Source organism: Triturus cristatus, chromosome 3_1, assembly GCF_964204655.1.
Source record: "Triturus cristatus chromosome 3_1, aTriCri1.1, whole genome shotgun sequence".
Lineage (NCBI taxonomy): Eukaryota > Metazoa > Chordata > Amphibia > Caudata > Salamandridae > Triturus > Triturus cristatus.
This window is the reverse complement of record NC_140583.1, coordinates 1,078,469,721-1,078,496,371: the sequence shown is the minus strand read 5'-3', so window position 1 is coordinate 1,078,496,371 and position 26,651 is coordinate 1,078,469,721. Positions and strand designations below refer to the sequence as shown.

General features: G+C 41.7%; 1 long non-coding RNA gene across 1 annotated transcript; it reads right to left on the bottom strand.

Moving 5' to 3' along the window:
• Positions 1-452: 452 nt before the first annotated feature.
• LOC146861558 (uncharacterized) lies at positions 453-26,034 on the bottom strand. The gene is made up of 3 exons (XR_014979273.1): positions 25,996-26,034; positions 23,751-23,814; positions 453-1,621 (listed from the first exon to the last, which is right to left on the bottom strand). It is a non-coding gene; the product is annotated as an uncharacterized LOC146861558 (long non-coding RNA).
• Between the last annotated feature and the right edge of the window lie 617 nt (positions 26,035-26,651).

The window sequence follows — 26,651 nt, the reverse complement described above, 5'->3', positions numbered from 1 at the left end:
ACTGGGAGTCAAGGATTACTTTCAGAGTCCACCTGGTCCCTTCCCCAACATACGTAGTTCCAGTGAGCAGCCTGATCCTCAACCCAATGTGGTCCTAATATTACTTAGTTGGGGCTGCAACAACCCTCCTCCCCCATGGGAGTGGATAGCAGTAACTAGTCCCATGAAGACTACGCACCCAGTCACTGCCTCTACGTCACACATACATCCTTAGTTTTGTGCTCAATTATCCCATCATGGAATATGTATGAATAAACACCAATTGCATATTCCTTTGATTTATGTGCCATTTAGTATATACATGGGCCTGAATCTAGGTGAATGTGAACAAAGTCATAGAGTGTGTTACAGAGTCTTGCCCATATGCCACTCACCCTTCGATAACCACACATACTGATCCACCATTTTTAAGCATGCCAGCTCAGGCTAAACAGGTTCATAACACATCCAAGTTAAACAAATATAAAGATTTATCTACATTTAAAATGAATAAATAAATGAAGAAATGGATTATGTGTTCCAGGAAAGGTATGCAAAGTCATATAGTCAAATTTCCTTGGAATGCAAGAAATAACCTAAATACAGCCCGAGTCTGGGAAGTGAGAGTCAATTTTGAGGGCAGTGGGCAACAGAAATAAACACACTGGGAGCATCATTGGAAATTGCCTATCCAATTGGAAAATGAAGGAAAGGAAGGAAAATGTCTAATGCAGAAGTCCATCCGAATGTCCAAAAGCCTCAAAGTAATAGCCAAAGTTCAACAAAAAGCCTAAATATTCCAAAAGACATTAAAATACAACCCCCCTATCCTGGTTTGAGAGCAAATGTTCTTGCCCGTCCTCTTCATCTGATACTTGAAGCACATGGAGCTCCTCCTTCATTGCAGGCATTGTGGGTTGTAGAGAAGGAGCAGACATTTCCTGAGGAGTACCACACACTGAGAAGCTTGGAGGGTGGAAGTGGAAGATGCAATGGGGCTCAGAAAGACTTTGAGTGGGACAAGATGGACTTGGACATGAGCAGACATAGCAGATGCCAAGGAGGATAGGAGGAAGCAGGCATCCTGATGCTCATCAGCCAGTGACTCTCGGATGGGTCTTGACTGTTGCTACCACCTCTGCAAGGCCCCTTAGAACACCTCTTATATAGCAACCAGATGCTCATGTCCTCATAGAAATCAAACAGGGTGATGCACTGAGGGAGCAGGGCCACACAAGAAGGCTCGGGGGTGTCTAGGGCGAGTATAACTCTTTGCTGCTGATCATTTTGCTGGACGCTTATATGAAGAGAAGGTGGAACAGAGGGTGCAGTGACAAGCCTCAGTTTTGTGGGAGCTTGACCCAGGTTGATGGAGCAGCTGCAGAACCCGGTGATGAGAGATACGGTCCTCAGACACCACTGTTGACCGTTGTTCCTAGCCAACCGGAGCTCCATCCTCATCTGATCTCCTTGCATGTTTTGTCCAGCTCTGTCATACCCTCTGTTATGCTCTCAGCTTCTGCCTGGTCTAGCCTCCCTCCTCTTCAGCGGATATGTTTTCTTCTGGTGCTTGCCAGGTAGACTGAGGACCTAGTTTTTCTTTGCCCCTGGTCTTGACATCACCAACTTTACTCTTGGGTGTCTGATGGAAAGGAATAACGAGAGAACAAACATTCATGAGTGCCATGATCACTGCTTTATGTAAATAAAAGGACACATTGTCATTATTACAAAGTCACTGTGGAACTTTTTCAGGAGTCCCTGTGCAATCAGGGGTTAGCGAGCTCACAGTGACACAAACAGAACATTTTAACACTGGTGTCCAGAGGCTTTACTCTACTACTGAGACCAAAACTGAGCACCCAATACACCCCTTTAGCATTTGAACCATAGAGTAGTGACGCAGAGGCATACTCAGGGAGGGGTAAGAAACTCAGAACACAACAAACCATCACAAAGCAATTAGCAAATCAATGTCCAGTCACTGCTTTGTCTTGTAAAAGATAACGGGCATATTATCAAGCACAGCGTTAAAATTATTGCCGCTTTTGAGGCAGAAAACTGCCACTAAAGCGGCGATAATGGGCTTGATAATATTATCATGCCCATTATCGCCGCGATAATTTTAACGCTGTTTCTTGATAATATGCCCCAAAGTACTTTACTTATGCAGCACAATGCTGTACATTCATAACAGAGGGTATTAACCCCTTCAGTGCCCGCCCCTTTCCCCGCCCAGTGCCGGCCGTTGCATTAGCGGGCGGGGTCTATGACGAGCTGGACTCGTCATGGGCACAGCGCCACCGCGGCCCATGACGAGTCCAGCTCGTCATGGGCACTGAAGGGGTTAAATCACATTCAACATTCGGTGAACCCATTGGTGGTTTCTTGGAAGCCGCCTGTGCTTTTCCTCTGGGACAGATCTCAGTGGTAGTCTAGTGGACTGATGTTCATGGGGAGGGTAGAATGGCCTTGGTGATAATAGGGAATGCACCAACGCCCAAAGAACAGTTCCATCCTGGCTATATGTTTCCATTTGTGTTAATTCTTGCTAGTGGAGGAAGCATATTCAGTGTTCATTGGTTGTCACTCAAATGCCACTTCGATGGCATAGCCCACCAAACTGGGATTGTCATGTTTCTGCCCCAAACCAGCCAATGTGATTGTCGTCCACGACTAGTGCACCTGTGCACATTGGTTCAGGCAAGCTGTGGGAGTGCCAATACGAGACTGATGAAGGGTGTGCTCAGCTCATGCTGCTTATGATTTGGTGAATCTTGCTGCATAGATTTTTCCTATGGTCCAATCACAAACCCTCCATCCATACAAGCTAGGTGCTCACCCTAGGCCATAGCAGTCAGAAGGACTCTGCCCTACTTAACTACCTGTAAATCTGTGATGGGTCGTCTTTCCAATAGCCAATGGAGAAGAAAAGATCATCGGAAACTCCCATAGCTTCACCGGGGACCTCTCTCCTCTTCTTCATACTCAAATATTTGGCCTTCGACAAAGGATCTCTGGAATGTCCTGCAATTAACATTGCTGTCTGGGGCTGCAACATGTGACATACACTCTCCACACACACATCCTCTACACAATTGTAATCTACGCACCCATGTATTTAATGACCCATGAGTGCAGGGGAAGGACCAGATACAGTGGGACTGGCAGACACATTTTAATAGTGCAGGAGAGGCAGGTATGTGACTCGGACTGAGAGAAACAGGTAGAAAGGCCTACCTTACTAGTACAATGGTATCCCTGTCACTCTTGTGAGTACTCTATAGCCCAGTGAGCAGACAGTGCCATGCTTAGTAAGGAAGGTGCACATGGTGTGTCCCTCCAAACCACAGCGCCCTTCTTTTTTATATGGGTTGCAATCTGTGCCACAGAGCTTGCTATAGTGAACTCAAGGCAAAGACACTTGCTAGAGGTGTTTAGGGGACCTTTCTTCATCCCAACAATCACCATGACAAAGACTCATGTTGTCACCCACTCCATTACCCTGTCACATGCGAGGCTGATATTCCCGCAAGCCACTTAACACGTTGGGTCTATATAGAACGAAGGAGCAGTTGTTCCGCATTGAAATTCCCTTTCCAACATAAATCTTTATCAGATATCTACTTAAAGAATAACACCTTTGCATATGGGACACCTTCACTTCAATGTCACCCTCATGATCGCAAAACAGCAATGTGGGCATGATTCTGAGGGCAACGGATAATGGTTGATGGGTGCGGCATGCATAGTGTCAGGGAATCATTGCTCCTATCATTGTAAGTTATTAACCCACTCTTAGTCTCTCCTTAGTGTTGTCAGATTCCCCATTAATATGTGGACAACTCTCAGACACCCTCTTCTCATCATTTGGACCTAGCTACGAGCACCAATACTGTTATTAATGGAAAGACTAGTGTTGTGTCCCTAGCTTGCACGGTGGTAGTTAGTGGTCACATCCTCCAGGACTCCCTCATGGAGATCTTGTGGAATTTCTCTATTCCTGGATCTCCCTACATCTTCAAATCTTGGCAGCCTTTTTGGACACGGTTTTCCTTTTAAATCACACCCAAATCAAATTTTCAATTGTTCCTGCGGGTATCTCGTACCCCACTGGTGATCTTATCCTGTAACAAAGAAAGGAAAGACAAAAGCTATTGTTACAACCGGACCACTGCTAGGATTACTGCTGGCAGAGCAAAAGAGACCAAACTGTAAACATTCTTTTTGTGAACATTGTCTTTGCGTTTTAAGTTTGATCAGGGATTTAAACTATTTTTGGTTAACGAGCGCGACCATAGCATAAACTGAAAAGTACTTGTATTGCACAGTCTATCTCGGGAACAGGAATCAAAGCTTTGATTTGGATGCAGCAGTATAATTTTTAATAATTTGTTAACAAGAGTGAAAGTTTTAATTTGTTTTTAAAAAGCATCGAGCACATCACACAAGACTGATTCATCTAGTAGCGGAACAAGGTGACAGACAACAGAACAGCAAGAAGAGACGTATCTCAAAGTAAATAGGAAGAAATTCTATGTATTGCAACATGCATAGACAATAATATACTACCTTCCTGACTAAGCTTGTGTGGGCTCCGTTTTAGTATTGTACATCCAGCAATCCATTCTAGAATGCAAACCATTGCAAGGAACAAATATACCAGATCGGTAGAGGGAGTACCAAGGCAACCGCAGGTAGGGAAGATTTTAAACCAAAATGGCTCTAAATGTGACCCAGAGCAAGTTGCAACTTATTTGTAGATGTATTTAGATAGCGCGGTTTATGTGAGGGTATCTGGGCGCTGTCCATGGGGACGGGAGATTAAGTGATTTACCCAAAGTCACGGGCTGTTGAGACTACGCCGAGACTCGAACCCGCATTCCCAACGCCCGAGTGGGTAGCTCTGGCCGCTGAAACAAGACACAGCGACTATTTCTCCTTTTGTCCTCCATGCCACATGCTGAAGGCATCATCCTCTGATAATAAAACTAATAGCGGAAGTAGAGGGTGGGAGGGAAGAGCAGAAACCCAAGGCAGTCCTGCAAGAAACTTGCTGCATCACAAAAGGTAATTGGTTACGGGTTCGAAATTCTTGACACATTAATGTTTGCTGGACTACTGATGTTAGCTACTTCTAAGTATGCGTTGTTTATGCAGCCAGCCAGGTTAGCTGCAGGACATAAGGGGACAGCATCCACTGCTAGAATAGGATGGTCAGGGTGTCCCAATAGGGCTGCCAGTAGTGTAGAAACGTTTCCTTTGCTTATTGCCTCACACCATCAGGAATAGGTGGGGTGAAGGCCACAAGGGGTTTCTAAAGGGTCAACAAGTAGGACAGGGACTCTTTTGTGGCTTATTTTGTGAACAGTGTCCCCGCCTGCCCACCCTGTAAAAAGAAAAACAACATAAAATAGTAAGTAAATACCAACATTCTATAAATAATTAAAACAATTAAATAGTAAAGGCTTTTTGGGTATAGTTTTCTTTTAGCATCACAAGTCACAGTTACAGAGCGATCCGAAAGCTTGGTACAACTACAAATGCCTCCAGATAGTAGATCTAGGAGTCAAAAAGGAATTCCTCAGGGCAGGGAATCCATTACGGTGGGGCCTCAGATGACGTAATGGTTTTCTTAACCCCTCAAAGGCCAGTTGGGATCCTGGGCATCTGTCCAGACTGGCCTTGGCTTTGCTCTGACTTGTCAGTAGCATGACGCAAAAGAAAAGAATATACTGGCGACCTATGTTGGGTGAAAAAGATGTGATCCATAAACTTGCAACACGATTTTATCCTCAAAAGTGTTGTCAATATCATTTATTGTGTCGTGTGCATGGTGCTGTGAGAATATATTTGTCCTCGCATCCTTCAAGGTAGCAATTCCATGCATGACTTAACATTGAACTGTTTGAGAGTGTTACAGCGCACAACTCTCGAGACCTATTGTTCACATTGTTTTTGAGCTGTGTCTTTAATCGTTCAAGTATATGTGACATGCGTCCCAATGATGTCTATTGCTTTAACTTTACAAAGAGTGGACCTGGTTATGTGGGACGTGACAGAGGGGGAAGTGGAGGGCATGTGAAACTGGATGAGAAGTTGGGGAGTGATTACAAGGCATCAGAGTCAATAGAGGGAAAGGCTAGATGAGGAGATATGATGTGTGCGTAATCAGGCTATGAGAATGAGCATGGAATGACAATCATGGACATTGATTCACCAAAGTGCCAGACATAGGAGGTAACATCTCAAATCCCGAACAATAATGGCATTATGGGCAATGACATGATATGAGGTTTGATCTTCAATCTTTGAAGGAATTGGTGTCACATGGACTGAGCCCAGTTGACATCAGAATAATTGACATTATTGCCAGGGGTGCATTATTCATGTGTCTTTGTGTTACATGAAAAGTTGTGTATTTATCTGAAGAGAATATAGTGCCACAAAACACAGAACAGTACAGGGGACCTTAATTATTTAAACCACAAACTTTCCTGATTTAATAATTCACAGTGTGTACTGCAATGAAAAATGAGTTGATAAATTATAGGGACAGAAAAAGGAGTTTTTAATAAAATATTAGTATTTATGTGCACATCTATCATATAGTCCATATATACAATATGAACTGTGCTATTGGCCTACATTATTCCTTACTATGAATGCATTTTGATTTAAGATCATTTGTAAAGGCACCATCAATCGTGTGAAGCACGGGGTGAAGGTTTTATTCAAGCACTTCATTTTCATGTATACACGATAATAAAACACTTCAACAACTTGTTTACAAAGGTTTGTTTTTTAGATAACATTTTATTTAATCAGAAGATGGAACATTGAGCACTGCTGAGTTTATTTATTTTACAAAACCTAAAGATTGTTCTTGGAATAGCCACTAGTGCCTTTTGAAATGGGTAGGCCATGCTACTTGCCCTGAATAGTAGTGAGAGAGCAATGCAAGAGAGCCTGACCTCTACTATGGACGCTTTGAGGAGTGTGTGTTTTCCCAATCAGAATTGTTTGAAAAAATGGGGGCAGATAGTTTATTTTAATATATAGTTTTCACATACATTTGCTAAAAAGCCACAGGCTCTGAAAGGATTACTCATTATATATCCAAGTCCTTTCATGGTGTGCCATGCAAATGAAACCTGGCACTCACAGAGGAGAGCCGAAAATGTGCTATGGGTGGCCCATGTGTAGAAAATACCTCCAGGTGGAAAGAGGAGTTTAGGTCAAGGGTAAATCACCATGTGGGACCACCTTATATCCGCAGCGAAGCGCGGTCGTCTGCCCAATCCTAAGGGGCACTGTTGCTACTTCAACTGGATCGGAAATTCACTGTACTGTACCGTAGCAGGTAGGGATGAGACATTTTGATTGAGCACATTCACTTTATACACCTCTGCTCCCAATCAGGTGTAGGGTAGACGTTAACTACCTGGTCCTGAAGAAATACCTAAGATCCAGTTGGGCCATAAGGCATGAAGCATGTTGGTCCTACGTCACTTCTCTTGAAACTGTCTTGGTTTATTAGCTTTTACTGCTGTCAAGGGGACCTCCTTATTAAAGCAGTCTTCGGTACCCGTTAGACTTTTTTAAATTACTTAGCACACTACACTACACTTACATCTTCACTTGCAGTCATCATTACAGATTAAAATCAGAAGATCTACAATAAAGAGACTCCTCGCATTGCAGTGCAGGCCCAACGAAAAGCAGTTCGATGATGAAGCATGACACCCATCTGTGTGTGTGTGGACAATCACTTCTGATCACTTGGATCCCCGAATCCAGTCGATCAGCTTCCAGGTCTCAACCAACTGCTTCTTATCTTTTTTTCCTTTTTTTTGTCTCTCTTGAAGAATCATCATCCTTCTTCTGCATAACTATGATATGTGGGTGCTGGACCTTATAATCAGCTCCTAGTGCCTTTCTTGATTTACTAAAATAATACCTATATCGTTCCAGGGCCAACAGTTTGCCCTGGGTGCTCACTATAGATGCCCCTTTAGGCCAAAATGTAGATATAATATTCCAGTGCCAGAATTTTGCCATAAGTGTCACCCATACACCAAGTGTAACCTTTATGTCAAAATGTATTTCTAGCATGTCATACTGGCATTGTGACATGGATCCCTTTCATGTAAGCCATGATTATCCTCCTTTATGTCAATGATTATCTTCTTTTAAGTTTCAAAAGAGTGAAGTTTATTCAAGTAAAAGGAGGAAAAAAGAAGATGAAATACAAGAAGGATATATATACAATATGATATGAAAACATATGATTGTACATTAATGAGTGTTTACATTATCAGTAAAAAATGAAAAGAGGAGGTTGAGGAAAATACAAAAATATAAATTAGGTCTGGTCATTTATCAGGAACGTAACAGCATATTTCTAATAAATCTATATAAAGAATGTTAAAAGCAGAAAAACAGAATGTGAAGGAGGTTTTAAAACCTCTTGTTACGAAGTAGTGCGTGCATGTGAAAGCTTAGCGTGACAATCAATAAATGTCGTAACTGGGGACCATAGATTTAAACGTTTTACAGCCAAAGACATTGGATATACATAAGCAGTGTCCAATCTATGGTTGTGACATACAGCATACCACCAAGCTTGGAAAGAGCGATCAGACAGATTCTTCCAATGTTTGGTAATCTGCTGAAATGCTACTCCCAAAGGTAAATCCAAAACTTGCATATTTAAAGGACATTGAGACCAATCATCATAAAGACAACCCAAAAAGATATTGGCAAAAGAGAAGGACACCCAAGATTGAAAGATTAGGGTGATTTGTTTCCAACCACATTTCCAGAAGTCATGTACAAACGGGCAAGTAAAAAGTAAATGTTTTAAATCTGCATCTGTGGAGGAACATGACCAGCAAGTATTAGGTATATCATCCTTTATCTTATGTAAAAAATGGGGGTAAGAAGTAAGCTATTGTAAATAAAGAAAATAGTCTGGGTGGTGTTAGCTGCTCTAGAGGTTTTCCTAATCTGAAACCAAATCTTGTTCCATATCTGAGTGGACCAGTTAACATTTAAATCACGTTCCCATTCCATTTCCACTTTAGTCTTATCTCTGGGATATGTCAATTTACATAAACAGGTATAGATACTTGATGCTTTGGGACCTGAACTTAGAAAAGCATAAGTGATGTTGGAGGTAATATTGGACAAAGCCGGAGTGAGAGCAGACTGATTAATAGCTAGATTCAAAGCATTGTGTAGCAATTGATATTTATTGGAAAATGAGACAGGAAAATCAAAAATAGTTCTAGCTTGATGAAAGGATATAACTTCATCATTTTGAATTAGCTGGGGAACCCACAGAATACCTCTCTGCCTCCATGATTTCCAATAAATGGGTTTACCTTTAATCATTACGTGGTTGTTATGCCATATGGAGGACTATAAAAGTGATCTCATGTCAGCAGCGTTATCTAGTATGAATGTATCTAATACTTTGTGTGTTTAACGATAGGAGTAGATAAATTCAGAGGCTTTCGAGTAAATGGTAGGTACTCTTGAAAGGAGAAGGGACTGAGATATGAATGTTCAAGAATAACCCAAGGAGGAGAATCCGACGAGGAACCTATTAGCCAATGAGATGATTGACGCAAATTAAAAGCTTTATGATGGGTAGAAAAATCGAGAAAATTGACTCCACCTTCCAATTTAGGTCGAATAAGTTTTGTTAATGACATACGGGTTCTTCTTTTTATTCCAAAGAAAAGAAGATAATAAGGAATCAATGTTTTTAAAAAAACGTTTGAGGTATGGCAACTGGAATGTTAGAAACAGTAAAAAGAACAATCGGGGATAACATCATCTTTATTGTGTCTAACCTTCTCCACCAAGCCAAGTATAAAGGGTGCCATTTGTCAATTAGGGAAGATATTTTTAAGGAACATATATCTAAGTTAATGGAGTTCGACCATTTAATTGAAGCAGAGAAGTACATGACTAAGTATTTTGTATGTTTAGTGTTCCATTTGAAATGATGTATTTTAAAATCATCCTTAAAAGTAAATTTAGTTAAGGGTAACATTTCGCATTTGTTGTTGCTGAGTTTATAACCAGAGACAGAGGAGTAAGCTTCTGTCTCATGAAGGAAAGTGGGTAGGGAAGATTGTGGTTTCAAGAGAAATAACAAAATTTCATCTGCGTATTCTGCCAGCTTAGTATGTGTGCTCTCAGAGGTAAAAGCATAAAACTGTGGATTTTGGCAAAGTTTAGATAGTAAAAGGTTCTACAGCTAAGTTAAACAAAAAAGTGGATAAGGGACAACCTTGCCTAACACCTCTTCCCAGATTAAAATATGAGAAGGTAAGGCCATTAGCAAATATTGCCGCTTTAGGATTTGAATATAGAAGAGAAATTAAATTATCAATTTCAGGACCAAAATTTGAGCGTTCAAAAAATAAAAGGCCAATAGACTCTACCAAGTACTTTTTCAGTATCTAAAGCAATAGCCGCTAAGGATTCGGAAGAGTGAGAGAATTTGAGAGTATGTAAAAAAATAGTTGCGTATTGTCTGTCAGGAAACAACCTTTTACAAAACCGGACTGTTCCTTACCTAAGAGACCAGGGAGAAAGGATTCTAATCTTAAGGCCTGGGATTTTGAAAAGATTTTATCATCTATATTCACCAATGAAATTGGTCTATAATTTTTAAATAAATGTGGATCTTTATCCTCTTTGGGTATAATGCAAATTAGGGCCTCCAAAAACGAACCTGAAGAAGTTCCCGTTTGCAAAAAGCAATATAGAAGTTTGTGTAGCTTGGTGAAGAAGTAGTTGGGAAAAATGTGAAAAAAATTTGACAGTAAAGCCATCTGGGCCTGGAGCGTCATCTTTCTTAAAAGTGAGTAAAGCAGTGTGTAATTCTTTCAATGAAAAATCAAGCTCCAATGAATCAAAATCCAAGTGAGTATCAAAAGATTTTTCATTAGAAGAAAGGTAATCCAAAATTGATTCGTCTGTAGGTGAAGCTTCTGGTGTATATAGGGATTTGTAAAAAGTATAGAATTCTTGTAGAATCTCCAAATCTTTATATTTGTGTAATTTCTGATCGTCAAGGATAGATTCAATGTAAAATTTGTCTTCTTAACTTTAAGTTAATGTGCCAATAATTTACCTGATTTATTTTGGCCACCATAAAATTTTGCACTGGATTTGAGCAGGTACAAAGACGCATTCTCAGTAGACTCCTTATTGAATTGATGTTTAGTAGCTATGAGATCTGTCAAGCAACCCTTCGATTTAGGAGCATAGTAGGAGTGTTCCAATCTCTTTATCTTTGCAAAAAGATCTGTGGCAATTTTTCGGGCATTATGTCGTTTTTTTAATACGTAATTAATGATCTAATCATGGGCAGCAGCTTTAAAAGCATCCCCTATGATGTGAAAAGGGAGAGTGTCTGATTCATTAAAACTGAAATATTCTTCAAAAAAAGAGGTGAATGATGAGGTGAAAACAGGGTCAAGTAACAACGAGTTGTTAAATCGCCAACGTCTAGGAACAGAAGGCTTGTTAAGTATGTCTAAGGAAATGGAAACAGGGGCATTATCAGAAATCAAAATAGAGGCAATATCCACAAATTGTATGGATTGGGAGATGTTATGAGAAATAAAAATGTGCTCAATACATGATTGAGTTTGATGGACTGGGGAGAAGTAAGTATATTCTCTCAGGGTGGGATTACATAACCTCCATTCGTCAATTAAATGCCTATGTTGGAAGGAATGTAGGAAAGATTTATAAGCTTTAGAAGATGTAAAGGAAGTTGGGGAGTTGCGGTCAATGAAGGGGTCTATAATTCGATTACAATCTCTTGCCAAAATTAGGTTATCATGAGAGCACTAAATCAATTTTTCTGCAATGTGAGACCAAAAAAGGGAATCACCTGCAGTTAGTACATAAATATTGAACAAAGAGAGTGGAACCATCCCAATCAATAAATCCGTGAATAACCAGCGACCCACATCATCGTTCTCTTGAGATACAAGCTTAACATGGAGAGATTTGTGGCATAATGTAATAACACCATTACGTTTACAATCACCTGGAGAGAAGAAAACATCACCAACCCAATCCCTTTATAACTTTTCAGAATCCGTGAAGTGTGATTCCTGAATCATTGCTATATCAGCCTTCCGTTTAGGTAAGTGTGATAACACACATTGCCTTTTGATTGGTGAATGCAAACCTCGAACAGTCCAAGTAACAATATAATCAATGACGTATAATAACTATTGAGAGAACAAATTGAACTGGACCACACATAATGTAGACTTGATATATGATAAACCACAACATCATGTTGAGAAAAAATTTAACAATGTATGAAAAAGAGAAAAAGAAGAAGAATATCAGAGATGAAGAGTCAGAGAAAAGTATCTGAAATGGAAAGATAATGATAGAGCAAATAGAGAAAGAAAGAAAAGAAAAGAGAAGAGGAAGAGTAGAGAAAAAACAACAAAAAATTGGAAGAATAAGAGGACACAAGAAAAACAAAGAAAACAAAAATACATTCCTATGAAAATCCAATAAGGAGGATATGGGGGGGGGTGAAACCACATGGAAGACTGGTACGTCCAGATCTCACAGAACGGGACACAGGGACGACTGGATTTGACAAGGTGCAGGACAATGAGGAAGACATAAACTGGGATGCCTAAGAAGGAAAATGGATAAGAACAGGTTATTGACTTATAATATACTGTTCATTATACAGTCCAACATCAAAAACGGGAGGGATCTAGAAAGAAAAGCATCAAAGCTGCATACAAAAGGGTTAACATTAACAAAATATCAAGAATACGTATTCAACCAGACTGAGAGATTGAAGCGCCAGAGGTATCCGTAGTTTTAATTTTACAAGAATTGAGGAAACTTTTCAGTTTAATTGGATCTTCAAACAAGGTTGTCTTATTCCTGTATGTGACCTTAAAAAGACAGGGATGAAAAAGGCCATATCTAGCTCCAAGAGCACGAAGATCAGGTCTCATATTTAGAAACTGTCTATGTCTGTCTGCAGTATTTCTAGCATAGTTCTGCAAGAAAAACAAATGATGACCCAACCAGGAAATGCGTGTTGATGATTTGGAAGCGGAATGAACCTTAAGAAGATCTGTATATTGAAGGAAATATAAAATGACACCCCTTGGGCGGTTGGAAGCAGAGGTGTTGACATGTTGATGACCTAGTCTATGAGCGCGTTGTATGTTCAAATTAGAACCTTCAGGTAGATTCAGCACTTTGGGTAGAAAGTTTTTGAAGAAAGTGAGAGGATCTGTACCCTCCGTGTCATCCAGCAAACTATAAATGCGTAAATTGTTCCTTCTGTTTCTATTTTATAAACCTTCGACTTGTTTCTGCAAGTAAGACACTTGTGACTGAAGAGTGACCACTTTACTTTCGTTATATGAGGAGACACTTTGCTCCACTGCGAGAAGCCCTTCATCCAGTTGGGACCACCTGTCGGTAAGAAACTGAAGTTTGGTATTTGTTTCTTCCATGAAGGGTCTTAAAGGGCGTATTTCCTCCAACAACAGGTCCAGCGAGACAGGAGGTGGTGACGTAGCAGGAGAATGTGGGCCTTTTTTGAGACATTTGGAGTTGGCCTTGATAGGATTCACCAGATTGGTTGCTGTTGAAGTCGCAGATTGACACGCGCCAATTTTTGACTGAGAGGTTGAGGAGGACTCCATTGCTGCAAACTTTGAAAAAACTGTGGAATTCTTGATGAATCTACGAGTCGGAGATGAAGCAGAAGAATTAAGCCGTCTAAGTCTCCCCATATGCTACACGAGAACAGGGTTTAAAAAGACTCAGGAACCTCGTTAAGGGAGAGACAGCCACAATAAACCAGAGAATACCGAAGCACGGACTAGGGTCTGATTATCCAGAACATAACTCCTTTGGTGACAGAGTCCAAAAAAGCTAACATGCGGGTTAGGCTGTTAAATAATAATGCAAACTCTCTTTCTTTCCCTGCATTAAAGTACATTAGGGAGAAAAGGGAAGAGATATTCATATACTATAAAAATATAGAGTCCTTGATAAGGCAGACTTCGGTGTGAACAGCGAGTGAAAAATCAAAGGGCTGTCCAGAGTTCAATATTAGGCAGAATTATTTATGGATTGTATTTTTAGGCAACAAGAGCAGGTGGCTAAATGCAAGAAAAACAGAAAATAGACTTCTTAATGACTTTTCAGGGTGGCATTATTCATGAAAGATGCTCCAAGAACGGTAAATGCAGAGAAAAATAATAATAAAAAAAAATCAAACGAAGTAGGCATGTACCTCAAAACATGCGTTTAAACAGGCACTTATCTCTGAAGAGAGAAACAGCAGGGAAGTTGAAGCACGACATCTCTGCGCTGCCTCACAAAATGGCGGCCGTTTCTGAGGCAGCATCGGAAATGGCAGTTGCCGTGTTTCCTCAACTGCGGTAGGCGCCGAAAGCCATCAGGAGGTCGTCGTGTGGTTCTACATGATAGACTCACACTTTAGGGAGACATTAGGTTGCAGGGCCTGTAGAAAACCATCGTCAGTCTGTGCTGTCGCTCCGGAGATCGCGGCCTGGCTGCCATCATCCTTTGGCGTCAAGCCACGCCCCCGTCAATGATTATCTTAAATGTGCCATTGCAGCTGTTTTTAGTAGGTACCCCATACCAAAAATTGCATCCAGTAAGCAAGCACTAGCATTTAAACGTGAGTGACCCCAGATGCCAAGCATAACCTTCAGTGTGCTCTAGATTGCCACTATTTTGTCACAGGTGCCTTTAATGTGAAAAATACCCTCCAGTATGCCAGCGCAACAGTTTGCTCTTTGTGCCTCTTGAAGACAAGAATTACCTTCAGTATGTACGTCAATGGCAGATTTGTAAGTGTAATTCCACATTATCACTCACACTCACATACACTAATTCACACTCACGCATTCTCTTGCTAACTCAATTGAACTCATTAATTTTCACTGTGAGAAATGGCCATCTGTTGCATGTTATCCCCCAGATTTTTTACTTCTTTTGCTGAAACGATTTGATGGGCATACTAATTTGTAAAAAAAAAAGGAGATCTTTCCAGTACAAAACCTATACTAAACATCAAACACACTTTGCACCAGGGTACTAAGGTGTATGTATTGTGTTAGGCACCAGTGTCGCAGAAGAGAGCAGCAATGCGATATCTTATTAGACATGGTTTTGCTAATGCTCTCTTCCCATAGCGCAAAACAGCTAATCAGCTTTGATTGGTACTCTGCATTGCACTATTCTTCCATAGTAAATGCGACCCAAAATGCCAGTGAGCATGAGTGAGTTAGTGAATGAGAATAACTGAGTGGGAGAAAGACTGACTGCAAGTGAGAGTGAGTGGATCAAAATGAATAGGAATGAGTGTGAGAAAATATGAGTTAGAGTGAGCAGCAGTAAGAAAATCTATCTGTGAGTGAGAATGAGTTAGCCAGATGAGTGAGAATTAGAGGAAAACTGAGTTCAAGTGAGTGTGAGTGAGAAAGTATGAGTGAGTCGTGATTGAGTGTGTGACTGAGATTGAGGGAGAATGAATGAGTGAATCAGAGTGAATGAGAAAAAGTGAGAGTAAAAGCAATAGCTGGGAGGTGAGTCAGTTAGAGTGAATGGGATTGGGTTATAGAGAGTGACAATGAGTGAGTGTAAAAAATGATAGCATTAGTTGAGGAGGGGGAGAACCCTCCCCAAATAATAATCACAATCACTGTCAGGGTGAACCTCTAAAGTCACTAACCAAATCTGTGCTTCTCCCACTGGTAGCTCGGCAGCTTGGCATAAAGGAGTCAGGCTTCACTACAATGTGTATGTATTTATGCAGCACTCAAACAGTAATAAAGTGAAAACACAACATAGGAAAAATCCTAAATTAGTTTAGGAATATAGAGCAAATTGTAAGAAATAAAATGACACCAAAACAACAAAAATCCAACTAAGCAATACCCGGTTAAGCAAAACATGATTTTTTGTGTTTGAAATAAAAATAGAACCAAAAAGATTAAAGTGCCAACTGTGGTCATCTGGTCACTCTAGACATGGACAATGTAAAACGTTAAGGCTAACTATGATTGAGATTTTACCATCTTAGAAAATTTTATGGAGAAAAAGTGGTTGTCAGCGAGTCATTGGTGGGGCAGATTCCAAGCAGGATCTGGAGGGGGGCTCAACAATAGCAGTCTGCTGAAGAACCGGATTTCAGTGCAGTAACCGACAAAGGGGGGAAAGCCTCGAGCGGGTGAAGTATGATTCTGTGCCCAGAAAGGCCTTGACATTGAAGGGCTGTTGCTCAGAGTGGGTCCTGATGAACCCTCGAGTCAGACTTAGAAACATTTGTGGAAGTCAGATCTCCTCTAGCATGGCAAACTGGTAATCTGAGGTCAACCGGCAATTCGATGTCAAGGGCTGCGGCTTCAACAGCAATCCTGGTCCCCATCGGTTCTGAAGGCATAAAGTGGGCAAAACGTTTCTAAGTCCCACGTCTTGTGCTATAGGGACAAGAAGAATACACTCTAATACCTGCCAAGGTTTCAGGGCCTGGTTAGACACCACATGGGGTTTAGGACTCACTCCAATAGAGGCCAGCAGCATGGTCCAGTGCAGGTCCAGTTGGTGCTGGTCAACTAGGCAGTTCAGGAAAGGGCCTCTGGATGCTTGTTGTGTCCCTGTTGCTCAAACAGGAGGTCACCCAACTGACTTTTGGAGTCACTTCTAACGTTCTGGCTTCAAGGCAAATAGGTCCAGTCTTTCTTCAGGTTCTTCTGGCAACAGGGCAGCCCTTCTTCTGATTCTTCACAGGTCCAGGAGTGTTTTGAGGAGGGTGCTATGGATGATACATTTATGTCCAGTGCCAGTCTGAGGGTGTCATAAACTCCTGGCCACTCCCCAACCAATGGGGTGTAAGTTCCCAGGGGTGACCCTACCCACTTTTGAGGCACTACGTTTGTGTTTTACTTTCACTTGTCCCACAGCTCCCTGTATCCACCCAGAAGTGTGGCTATGATAATGGAAAACCCTCCCTTGTGGTCATTTCAAACCAGTTCGGGGGCAGCTCCCTCCTCCCACTGGGCATGGAGCTCAGCTAAGCTTACTAGCAAAAAAAAAGGGAAGCAGGCCTTGGCGTGACCTACATTTGCCAGTGACAGGGTAGGCATCCTTTGGCACTCATGATGGGGCTGGGGACAGCCTTCCAGACCTTCCTGCTCAAGGAATAAAAAGAATATACCACACCCCAGCCCTTTGTTCACTGTTTGGGAGCAATATACATCTCACACAGGGAAGCCATCAGCATCAGGTGGCACTGGACACTGGCAAAAAGGCCCCTTTTGGCTTAGGCAGGAAAATTTAAATTTCTAAAAGTGGAATTTTACAGATAGTAATGTAAAATAGGACTGGACCAGTCAGTTGAATTTTAAATTATAATTAATATGAGTCTATGTGCAAGTTTTCTAGCTACTCTCTAACTGAAGTTAAGCAATCAGTAGTTATAATGGAACCAGTGTTTTCCTATGGGAGAGCCTGCCTTGCTACAGTGAAAAGTGACTTTGGAAAGTTTCACTGTCAGTGAATGTAAACCAATAAGTATACATGCCCTACTTTAAATGCCTTGCACCCTCCCTTATGGACATTTAGGGCCTACCTTAGGGTTGACATACAAGCATTGATACTTTAATGGGTGGCAGAATGAGTGCTCCAGCCCTCTGGTAGCATTTCATTTACAAGTCCTGGTTATATATAACACCATATACAAGGGACTTATAAATAAATTAACTGTGCCAATTAGTTATTTGCTAATTTTACCAGGTTTAAAAGGTCGAGCCTAAGCACTTTACCACTGGTGTGCACTAAAGTGTGCAGAGTCCTATGGCCTAAACAAACTTTAAAACGTTTCATATATTGGATATGTGCTGCACAGTACAGCAGACATCTAAAGTATGAAACGTTGGGAGAAACTAATACATTTCTCCGACTTTACACCTACATCAAGGAGGAATTATTTTTTGGTGCAAAGCATTGTATGATATGGGTCTGTGTCAAACCCCATTGGTTTTAGAATGGGAACACCCAGATAACACCAACGAAACTCCTCCATGATGCAAAGTAGGGAAAAGCAGTAAAATCACAGTTTGCGCTTTTTTAAGGCTCCTTTCCAGTGCCATAAAATGTTTTGCGCTGGAAAGAGGATAGTTTTTCCCTACTTTGTGCCAGCTTGCTTCATTTTGCCTGACTGCACTGGCACAAAGTCTTGATAAATCTGTCCCTCAAGTTCACTCATTCGCACTCACTACCTATCTCTCCCACACACTCAGTTTCACATACAGACTCACATATGCTGCTCACACATACAGACATGCTTATCCATACACGTGCTGTCTCACAAAAACACACTCTCAACAGGACCGGACTGGCCGTAGCGGGCACCGGGGAATCCCCCGGTGCGCCGCACGGGTGGGGGCCGGTTTTGGGCCCCTGGGGGCCGTTTTTGTTACAGGGCCGTTTTTGCAGCATAGCTGTAAAATCGGCCCTGTAACAAAATCGGCCGAAAACCGGCCCTGGTGAAGAGCTCGGCCGCACCCTCAACCCCTGGGGGGGGGGGGGGGGGGGGATGGTGGGCGGCCAAGCACTTTGTCAGGGCCGGTTTTGGTTCTCAGTCCGGCCCTGGCTCTCACTAGCACGCACACAGTATACATTCAAAGGTATTTTATTTTACTCATCAGGAGTGCCTGTAAAGGAACTGTTCTAGCTCCTCATGCTTCTTTTTTGATTACACTAATAGTGAATACAACGCAATTCTTATAACACAAAACGGACAGAAAAGATTGGAGGAGCCCCAACACTTAAAGGGCGAAGCCGACCCTGTGATATTGGCATTGATTTTGCCACATCTGAGGCCAGAGGTCGCAAAAGCTGTGCCACGGTGCATAGCTGTGACCCATTGTGACCCATAATGACGAGCATGGTGACATTGTGGCTTGGGAGAGAATGGCTAGGGGCGAGGAAGGAGGTAAATGGTGACTGTGCAAAGGGGTTTGGAGGGTCTTCAGAGGGGTGTAAAACAGGGTGAGGGTAAAAGGATATTTCAATATAGAAACTGGGAAACAACCTTTACATCGCGGATTTTACTCCGCAATACTATCACAACGCGGTCGTTACAACTTCCGCGTTGTAACCACGCAGTGCCATTACTACTCAAGTCATTATGTCGACTTGCAGTAGATGGCGCGCTAACATAAGGAATAGTATAGTTTACTATTTCAACACCTTCCCTACTGTTACGTAGGCTGGAGTTGGAATAGTAAATTATACATTTCTAATGTTACAGCGCCATCTACTGCAAGTCGATGTAATGACTCGAGTAGTAATGGCATTGTTTGGTTACAACGCAGTCATTGTAACGACCGCTTTGTGATTGTATTGCGGAGTAAAATCTGCATTGTAAAGGTATATATTCTCAGAAACTGGAGAGTCAATGGGAGAACGAGTAAATGGCTAGAGACTCTAGCTGGGCAGAGATTGGAAGGGCGCGGTAGCTGATTGGCGGTGAGAGTAAGGGGTGAGTACAAGAAGGTTGGCGGTTGGGGATCATTGAGTTATTGTATTTGGAGTTTAGCTGAGGAAACTAAAAATGAACGTGTCAGAACTGAGTCAAATAGATCAATTTTGTTATATTTGAAATGACTTAGCTTTTATTTTTTATTTTTTTTACATTTTACCAGCCAAAGGCTTCCTACTGATACCTACATTTTTCTTGACAGCCATGGATTAGCTCTTGTTTCAATTATTTTCCCCTGAAGCCTTGTCTGTTCCACTGTTTCTCAAAAAAATGATGTCACAGTGCCACAGACACTTTTACTCTTAATTTGTGCAGACTATGCCTCTTACTCTGTTTCTTAACTTCCTCACTGATGCAGAGAGAAAAGTGCATTATTCCATTGTGAGATTAGTGCTCGTTTTCTGCAGTCATGTGACCCCTCGAAGTATGCAGATAGAGCTGGGTCGCCATATCCAGGTCTACCACTGCTCCACCTGCATGGAATATGAATGACTGTGTGAGCTGAGGAGGCCTTAATGTCCCCCACCATCATAGCGTGTATTCAAACTGAGATCAGGGCTGTGCAGCCTGTCCTCTCCTCGGTAAACTCTACAGATCCATTAGTGTGTGGCGGGGAGGGGAGGGGCAGCATTACCACTGCTCAGAAGCATAAAGACAGAAGTCAGGGGGTTCCTCTTGGATCGGCTTTAATATCTATTTTTCGTGGCTAGTTGTTTATCTGTCTCCTTTTCTTCTCTTTGCTTCATTGTCTTCACAAAATCCATTAAGAGCTCAGCCAATACAGACATGATTCAGAATCGGAAATGTCATTCTGCTAACGGTGCCCAAGTCTTCTACTTCTTTTACTACCCTGTTGGCAGATTTGTTTTTGTTTTGCTGTTTCTGCCTGAGACTGATGGTTCGATGCACTCTTGCTGCCACAATATGATACATAATTTGACTCCGATGAGTGCTTTATGCCCAATTGTTAATTGACAATAAATACGTTTTAGGGCTCTCCTCAGGAGGCAGCTTGCACCCGCCCATTTCTTTTGTTAGCGCGGTCTAAAACAGAACCAACTACCAACCCTTAAAGTGGGGACAGGATGCTGTGCAATGGCCAGAGCTGCCGACTTCAGAGCTGAGGAACCAGGTTCAAGACTTGGCAATCGGCTCAATATCCTGTGATTCTGGGCAAATCACTAATCTGCCCTTGAGTGAATGTGTCCTTAACTGGTAATCATGAAAAGTGCTGTTGTTGTTTATTAAGTGCTCATGCTCACCGGAAACCATCGGCTTAAATTAAGCACTGTTTATGCCGGAGAACCTGGCATGTAACATTTTTAAGTCACTTTTATCTCTTTTTGCATTCTATCACTGAGACTCCGAAACAACAAATAATGCCCGGATTACTTATCAATAATCTTTATTACTCCGAACCCAGATCTTCCTAACCGCAGTCATTACTAGATGAGCATTAGCTTCCATGGACAGAAGATTCCAAGCAAGATTTCCAGCACTGTAGTTTCCTATCCCTCCAATATATCCAACTTCTTCTTCCTCTTCCTCAACATAAAAGGGAAGCCCACCCATTCCATATTCTAATTTTCTTAACAAGCCTCAAAATAAAAATGATACCGACCTCTAATTGTGCTAAGTGAGATGGGGAAAGGTTTGACTGTGGTGAGGAAGATCTGGACTTGGAGTAATACATTTTCAATCACATTTACATGCCTGCGTTCAATACGGAAAAAACAAAATGTGTAGAAGGATTACCCAGACAACTCCAACCTACATTGGTCCTTAGTTGTGTATCGAGAGGACCACGTAGCTGTATTACAGATCTCCCTAATCGCGACCCTTGTAAAGGCCCCCTAAGATGTAACAATACCTCTCATCACTTTTCCCAGCACTGGGCTAACCACCTCGCTACCCAGAGCTTCATTAGCCAGTAAAATGTTTTGCTTAAATCACCTGCTCAGTGTAGAGCTGGATGATTTCAAATCATTAACAACCAGACCAAAGGTAACAAATAAACTGTCCACCTTACGGAACATTTCTGTTCTTTGCAGATATATCACAACAGTTGTTTTGAAATCTAATAGATACAATAAAGATTCTTCCTCAGATTAAAGGATCTGGTGCAAAAACTGGAAGACTCACTTCTCTGAAGATATGAAATACTGATGGACCTTTAGGGACTAATATAGAACTGAGTGTGTAACACCACTTTGTCTGGGAAGAACTTTAAATTAGCTCTGAAGTTTTGGAACAGAAACTATAAAACACTATGTGGAAGGGCTGATCTTACCGTTTATGTTGAGCAAGAGGTTTGAGGAAGACAACCATGTGTAAGGGATGGGAAACTAGAATTTTGGTGAAATGTTCTTACAACAGGAGCTACTGCTCAACCAGTAATGACTGTGGCAAGGAAGATGAGCGAGGAGGTAATATGTGCGCCCCCTATGCCCGATCTCTCCCAAACGCAGTATGACAGTAGGGAATGCTATGTGGTTAGGGATACTCTAATATCATGGGTAGGTGTGTGAAGTTGTGAAGTCGAATAACTCACTACTGTGGAATTTTTTTATAAAGTGTGAAGTTCACACAACATTTGAAAACAAATAAGGGCCACTTAAGCTGCACTTTGCTGCAGGGGAACTCTTTCCACTGCCGTAAGGGACTGTGGTCTCCCATCAGATCCCCGTCCCATCCCTCAGTTCTTCTTGTGCCACATTGGCCATTCTCCCCCGTGCTGGTGACCCTAAGCTTTAGAAAAGCCCCAGTCCACAGCAGATCACCAGATTTACTTCTTGCCCCCACTTTGCTTCCTACCACAATTGAGTGCCAACACACTCCCTTTAAATAGTCCTGGAATTTTAGCCCACTTTCAGCTCATGTTCCATCTTTCTAGGGCTCACTGTTTGCCAGATGCAAGATGTCCCACTCTTGAAGGACTGGATATCTTGATGATGAGAAATAGTAGGTTTTCCAAGTCTGGAGCAGGCAAACTTTGCACTGCTGAAGTTGGGAGATGTTGCAGGTGCAAAGTTTCCAAACATTGCTAGACGTCATGAGAGATGGCTGCTGTTCCCCACACTTCTAATCATGAGGAAGGCATTGTTCAGAAAGAAATGGAAAGGAAGATTAAAACTTAATGCACTACATACAAAGTTTCAAAGTGTCCCAATTCTCTTATTCACAAACCATGCCAATGGCTCTCCTTCATGTAGATTACCCAAGCTTAAGCTTGACAATAAACAACAGGAGCTGGGGTATGCAGGAACAACATGCGAAATGTTCTGCAATTAGGTGATACAAAAGGAAATGTCCAGGCCAATGATAATCTAAACATTTATATTTTGTAAACTAATTTCCACTGAAAGAATGAACTTTTGGAAGTAAAAAAGATTATATAATATGAAATTGACAATTCTTCAATATAAATGGTTATCATAGACACACATCAGAGGGTACAAGGTAGGAGAAAATGTTCAAGAGAAATTCTACATGTTAATATGGATTATTATAAGCATATCTTATCAACATGCGGTAGTGATTGGAACCACTGAAGAAAATGACTAATTAATCTACAAAGGTTTCTGGCACCATGGTTCACTTAAGTGGGACAGATCATTGCAGATTTCCAAAAAAGTTCAATTATCCTTAGATAACCTCCATGGTTGCACACGGTTACGTTTTGGAGGGAAAAAATGTTCCTAGTGTTGGGAGGAACTTAGATTCTCTGTTTCAAGTGCCAAAAAACGATAGTATGTTTACCAAGAATGGTTGGTGGTTACTCTGTGCACTTCTGTGTTTCTGATATAGCTCCTTGAGTAAAACGGCAACGGTCTTTTTGAGAGCTGCAGACGGATTCTTGCGGAGACTTCAGACGGGCAAGTCTTCATGAGGTTTGGACACAGTTCTAAATTAATTCACAACATCAGACAAAGTTGTGCAAATTTGCCATAGGCAAAGGAAGACAAAATTTCCTTCATCTGACTTCCCCAATTGCAAAGTTTAACTTCACTGAAATATAGAGTCCCATTAGCCACATGTCAGCATGTGAATCTTACATGTGAAGCTGGCAAAGTGTTTTTAAAAAAATTCGAAGTTTCTAGACTTTTATCTTTGACATTTCACACAACACCAATTTACATGAATTTATCTGCCAAAGGAAACTTGGTACCTCAAGACTTCTAGACTGTGAATCTCTGGTTTGGCACAGGGTATACAAGAGAGATTAGTCTCACCTACAACAAAGAAACAGATGTAGAAAAACATTAGTACTGAACCAGGAAATAAGCCCATCAAATCCTAGAAGCTCTTCTAGCAATAAGTAGAAACCTATAAAAAGCTGAGTTATAGATTTTCCAAACATGAGCCAAATTCACTTTCAGCACACTGCATATGTCAATCTGGTGGCCCCAGGCTCGCTAGCCTGTAGGCTGGTTAAAGCTGATTGGTATCAATCACACAATAATGTTATCAGCCTTTACCAGCCATCCCTTTATTACCAAGTAAAGTAAAAGAAAATTCACATATTTTTCATTGACAAGTAGCCTCTTGTCTGTCAGCTTACCAGGCTGAGATATCTGCATTTGATCCTTAATACTGAATGTAATTTTCTCCTACTGACTCCATAACGTAGCTCCTCCCAAACAGTAAATAAAGGGCATAGGTTTCTTCTTTGAGCAGGAAGGCATGGAGGGGTGTGCCCAGCTCCATCCTAAGTGCCAAAGGATGCCTACCCTGTCACTGGCAGATGTAGCTCACACCTGGGCCTGCTTCCCTTTTGTCTTGCTAGTCAGCGTAGCTCTAAACCCTGTGGGAGGCGGGAGATGCCCTAGAACTGGGTTGGAGTGACCACAAGAGAGGGTTTCCCATTATTGTGGCTTCATCTTTGGGTGGATTCAGGGAGTTTACCAGGGGAAGAAGGGTTCTGCCATGTTGGATGTAGGTAGAAGTACACTGTGGGACAAGTTAAAGTAAAACACACAAGAAGTGCTGCAAAGGTGAGTAGGGTCACCACCCCTGGGAACTTCCAACCCGTTTGATGGGGAGTGGTCAGGAGTGTCCAACACCCACAGGCTGGCACCGGGCATACATGTATCATCTACAACACCCTTCAAAGATCACTTCTATACCTGTGAAGAATCAGATGAAAAACTTCCCTGCTATCTGAAGAACCCGAAGAAAGACTGGACCTACATGTCTTGAAGCCAGAACCTTATAAGTGACTCCAAGGGTCAGTTGGGTGACCTCCTGTTTGAGCTACAGGGACACAACAAGCTTCCAGAAGCTCTATTCCTGATCTATCCCGTTGACCAGTACCAAATGGACCTGCCCTGGACCCTGCTGCTGGCCACTATTTGAGTGAGTTCTAAGCTCCAAGTGGTGCCCATATGGTCCTGGAACCTGGCAGGTGTGAGAGTGTACTTTTACTGTTCCCAAATTGCAAGAAGTGGGACTTAAAACCTTTTCAAGGGAAGAGGTGTCCTCTTGCTCCAAATAGTCGCACTGCTAACTGGTGCTAACTTGGCAGCCATGTGTTACTCTTTTTTAAACCATAAGTTCCTTATTTTTCAACATGTTTTCTACATCATTATACACCTTATATTTGATTCATACTTTATATTTGAATCCACACTCCGAGTAATAGGCCTTTTTCCATGTTTCTTATGTTCGCGCTGTGCCCCTCCGGACCTCTTGCAAGAACATGACAAATGCCGAATTCGTCCAAGGCAGTGTGTTTATTAAAAAAGCCCAATGCATTTCGGGCGATGAACGCCCTTCATCAGGGGTCACTACAAAAAACAACAATACAAACAATAACCATTTACAGCTCAACCAACATACTTCTTATTCAGAATTACATTTCAGGTTAGTATTCATTTTTTCCAAAACGTCATGATACTATGCAACCCTCTCATGTTCCCCCATAATCAGTCCCTTCATAGCGAGTGCCAATGAAAACCTCCAAACCCCCCAAAAAAACCAATCACTCTAGTATCCTTGCCCTTGGTCACGCTTGTACTACTAAACAATCTCTTTTCCTTCCTGCGCCCAAACTACATACCAAGCGCTATATCAACAAACGTATGTTGCCCTTGCCCCTTCATCTAATCCCTACTAGCTTCTCCCACCTACAACCAACCATTCGTGCAACTGTTCAAACCCACTGTGTCCCTCATTTCTAATTAATAGACTTTTACCTAAGTATAGATCACTTTACTTTGCATATCTATGTTCGAACCACTTCTCCCGCTGCTTTGTTTACCCCGCACTACTTCACTCAGACTTGTACTTTCCCTCTGTATCTAGCCCCGGTTTACCCACAATCCACTCATACCTTACATGCACTCTCCCGTGACTGCATCATTAACTCCGCTGTCACCCCTCAACCATAACATACATAATTGCTAATGCCGTACCTGCCATGCACATTTAAAACCGTCAAACTTCCTTCTCCCTTCCAAAAAGTGATTGTTCACTTCTTTAACCCTCCCCTATTTCACTAGTGTGTTACCTCCCTGCTACTCCCTGATTGGCCCTCTACACAATCTTTTCCCGCCATCAGTACTGCTTGTGCTGTTTTTCAACTGAAAACTACATTTCACATAATGCAGTAAACTCATGAGGATTCATGCAAAATCATCTCAATCACGATACTCTGTGTACCACGATAAATGCTAGTAAACATTCTCAAAACGTTGTTAAAGCTGATCACCAGATTATACAATTAGTTGTTTTTTAAGTTTTTCACGTTCGTTTCTATCTAATGTCATCTCTGACTTGTATGACGAATCCAAGATGTTTCACCGGACAGGTGGACTCCAGTCAGTTTCTCTTTTCTTTATTTCACTTTTGAATTCTGGTGGGTGCTATCCCAGTTCAGGGCAGTCTTCATGAAATGATTAGTTATACAAATGGGATGCACTCCTTATTTTCACGTTTAATCCAACTTGTCCATAATTATTCAAAGAATGCGTGCAGACTGAGAAGGTGTCCCACCCAAATGGCACCTGTGTAATTAACAACTTCAAGGGAAGGGGCGTCCTTCGTAATGACTGTGGCGAGAAAGATGAGC